Source organism: Cinclus cinclus, chromosome 13 (genome assembly GCF_963662255.1).
Source record: "Cinclus cinclus chromosome 13, bCinCin1.1, whole genome shotgun sequence".
Classification (NCBI taxonomy): Eukaryota; Metazoa; Chordata; class Aves; order Passeriformes; family Cinclidae; genus Cinclus; species Cinclus cinclus.
Genome location: NC_085058.1, coordinates 6011526 through 6015855, shown reverse-complemented (window position 1 = coordinate 6015855; position 4330 = coordinate 6011526).

The window sequence follows — 4330 nt, the reverse complement described above, 5'->3', positions numbered from 1 at the left end:
AAAACAAACCAATTTATAGGTATTATAATGAGATCTCACGGCTTTTTCTTCCATTTACAAGGGTCAGCTTTCAGAACAGTTGATTCTTTAGCCCAGACTCATCAATGTACTGATTTCTTTGCAGAAAATTGGAGCTAGAGAAGAAGCTGCAGGAAAATGTAGGTCCTGAAAGATTCTGTATGGCAATACCTGCCTTGGTTTGCTTAGCTGTCACTCTTGGGGCTTACCCAGCCAATGCTTTTCAAGGAATAGAATGATTATTTCAACCTTCCTGGACAGAGACAACCTGCCATGATTAAGGTAATAAATTTAATGCTAAATAAATTTAGCACCTACATGAACATATACAACACCATCAACGATAAAGTTTAATTCTTTGAAAATGGGGTTGCTGAGTCCATTGTAGTCAGTCATAAGGTAGACATTTGGAAATACTAATTCAGAGCCTTTATGAAACCAGAACTCCAGTTTCTTAGTAATTTCCTGTTGGAAAAGTTGCTAGAAAGGTAGATTAAAAAGATCATAGATAACAGATAAGGTAAAGTCTCATGGTAACTCCCTATTAAGGCTGATCTCAGTAGTCAATTTTTTACCCTGTGTTTTCAAAATTGCAGATTGCTTTTGCCAGGATTGGTCAACTCTCTTATATCTTTCAAATTTCAGTTCCTAAACTAAACTAAATATCACCCTTCTCAATGGAAGCAAGTCAAGTAATTGCCTGTTGCACAGTAATGGACATTTTTACAGTTAATGTAAATCAATGCTCAGTATACAGATGCTCACACAGATTCACATCTGTTCTGCATTTGGTATAATAATCTATTTGCTAAAGTATTCCCTTTTTTGGCAGGTGTTCTTAAAAACATTATCTCACATAGATCTATGAGCAAGAAGTTGGATAGAAAACTGACAAACAGTTGGAGGTTCTAAAATTGAGTCCAAAATACTTCATTTGAGAATCGGTGAAGTGATAGCATTTTCATTTCCATATGCCCCTTTAGCTTATAGAAATACAGGACCTTCATTTATTTTTAATTCACTTTGAAAATATAATGAAAAGTATTATTTTTGAGCCAATGCAAGTACAAAGTCTCCCATCTCAAATAATTCTTATAAGCATTTACTCAACAGCAGCTAAATGTAGAATTGGGAGAGCTTGAGGAGAATTTGAAGATGTATGTAAAATTTAAGTCCTTCAGTTGTAATGTTACTCCAAAATATTCAAATGTTCAAAGACAGTAACAACACCAGAAAATTAACTTTCTTAAAATTCATGTCTTTTCTAAGCTCAAATGGATTAGCAGAAGATTTGAGGTAATTAATTATAATTACAAGTTTCCTAGGGAAACATGACATAATAGACTCATTAAGTGAAATGTTACATTTGTTCTGTGTTTGATTCTCAGGTTATTTTAACACAACATTAGATTTTTTGAGCCAGATACTTTCACTTATGCTGAACAGTTGCTCCCTCAATGAATAGCCCCAACGGACTTCAAAGAAAACCCACTTGGGCCCTTAATTAGGCATTTTCAGCCTAGGAAGGTAAAATTCATTCCTTCTCAGTCAAATTCTGTGGTGTCTATTGAATGTGAGTCAGTGGGAGCTTTTCTCTGGGAAGGACCATTGAATCTGCCTCACAGTTACTCCCTGATACTCTCTTCACTCCTGACAAAAGATTTACTACCTAACCAAATATCTAACAAAATAGCACCTGCATAGTTTTGAAGTAGTCTTAAAAAAGGGCTCAATTATATTTTTAATTTTTCAACTGTCTTCTGTTTAGGGCTATTGTTAAGCAGAGGAGTATTTTACACCTGCCTTTCATTGTGAGGACATAAATGCCACTGAAGTCCTTATGAACTGAATACACAGAAAACTCACTGCAGTCATTACTACATCCAATACATAGAGAATTGCACATGGCTAATAATAAAACTCCTCATACAAGCCACAGCTCTCAGTCTAGACAATGCCAGGAACACGAAAGATGACTCTTGATGCATGCAAAAATCCCCTCTTTGATGCCCTTCTACCATTGTCCTCAGTTTGTAAGTCAAGGGAAACTGATAATGCACTTGCCAAAGAAAGTAGCTGCAAAAATGAAGAAGTGGCTAATTGAAACAGAAAGGACTATTTATTTTATGGTCTTCTGTGCTCTCGGGAAGTTCTGACGCACAGAAGACAAATTAAACGACGATTCATTTTGTGTCTGTGCTTTGAGAACCATGCCCAGTAAGATTACAGATAGGACAGTGATAGGTCCAGCAGGGATTTCTACCAATTAAGCTTCTACACCCTGGGTGGGTTGAGATATTTTGTGAGCCACGAGTTATTTTTGCACATTTCATGGGCTGCAGTAGATAGCCACAAAAAGGCTACATTAGGAGCAGTGTTACAGGTTTTGCTCAGAGCCATCGTGTGTTCCTGCAAGTCCAGACCTCTAAGAAGATTTCAGCGAGAGAATGGAGAATGCTTAATTCTCTAATACTATCAAAAGATTGATAGGTGTGCTTTTACTTACCCAACCCTTACATTTCTGCAATCAAGAGGGAAAAAGAAAAGATTACAAGGTTTCATTAACAGATACAGCTAGATGATGCCAGGTTTTGTTCCACTGAATATTTACTGTTTTCTCCTATATGCCACCTAGCATCCCAAGAAACTATAACTCACAGTCTGTCTGTAGCTAAACCAGGGCTTTCACATTACCACCTTTTTTTTTTTAATGAAAGGCATAGTTTATATCTGTTGCACATGGAAACAACTGTAGTATTTAAGGTATTTTTATCTTATGTTTTAGGAAAAATTAATTCAAAAAACAATGAAATGAACAAATTTCAGGTGTGTCTGACAGTATTATGAACATCCTACTTTGTAGAGTGACAATTCGAAGTTACACACACACAGAGGATTCAATAAAGGCAGTTTTCCTTTGATAGTTCTACAAGTCCACCAGACCACAGCAAAAGTATCAGTGTATGTATCCACAAACAGTGTGATGTTTGTCATACATGTGTGGCACGTATCTTGAATATTTCATCTTATCTTTAGAGGCCTACGATCATAAGGCAATCCCTGTACTATACACCTTCCTTTTCCCTTGGATAGAGCAAAGACAAAAAAAGGTAAACTTCACACTATTGTAAAAGCACAGAATCTGGTGTTGCAGGCAAGACTGGCATACAGTGCCAAAATGAGGAAGACTAATGAAAGAAAAAAGCAAAGCTGCTTTGATGCAAAACTGATCAAGATGGAATATACTCCACTGAGAGACCAGTGGAAGAAAAAATTTACTGAATGGGACAGATTCAGACAGATGCCTTGATTTCAAATGTCTGTCTGAGGAAAGCATGTGTGGAAACAGAAATTTGAAAGTAAAAAGAAAGAATGGACAAAGCCACCCTGCCTGAAACAATCACATTTTTAAAATCACAAAATACCATTTCAAAACAAATGAAAAAAATATTATTAAAATCTTGATTTTAACTATTCATGCAAATTGCCTAGTCATAATTTCCCCTTCTCAAAAAGGGATTCAAAAAAGAAACAGGGGGGGAAAAAGGAATTAAACAGGATATGTCTAAAATTTCTATTTTCCACAAAATTTTCTGCCTTTATTTTACCATTTTTTAATGCTAACTGAAATCTTAAAAAGATTCAAGGATGATTTTCTGGCAAAAATAAGCCAGAACTACTAATTTCCTGTTCTCACATACCTCACACACACACTATAGAAACATAGGCACACCTCGTTTTGCTGTCCTAAGGCCAAAGGGGAACCTGCACATCTGCTGGGATTCATGTTTGGCCTACTGCCTGAAGGAAAAACTTCCTTCAGTCAATCTCTGCACAGAGCTGCTTTACTAAGTGGATACATAAAACTAGGCTTTCCTCCAGTTAAACAATAATATTTTGTTTTAGTTTGATAGGTCTTTCTAAATAATGGTGTGATCAGTAAACATCTGGCTTCTTCCTAGCAGATTAAGCCTCCAATGAGGAAAGTGTGTTTATAATTCTAATTTGAATCACAGCACATTAATATGCTGATTCTCATAATGTTTGCCTTCACCTGTTTGGAGAAATTATGACTACAAACATCTTGTACACAACACCTCTAAACTACCAGCTTGTGCAAACAACACAAGAGCGGCTGCAGTCTCATGCAGATGATTAGAACCACTTCAGAGGCAATCATGATTAGCGCTTTGGCTTGAAGCCATATTTTACACATAAACAAAGCATCTGTTTCTGAGTTCCTGTCCCAGGCTAATAGACCCACCTCCACTATTACTAATAAGCTCATTCAAGAGAGCCAGATGGCCTATCT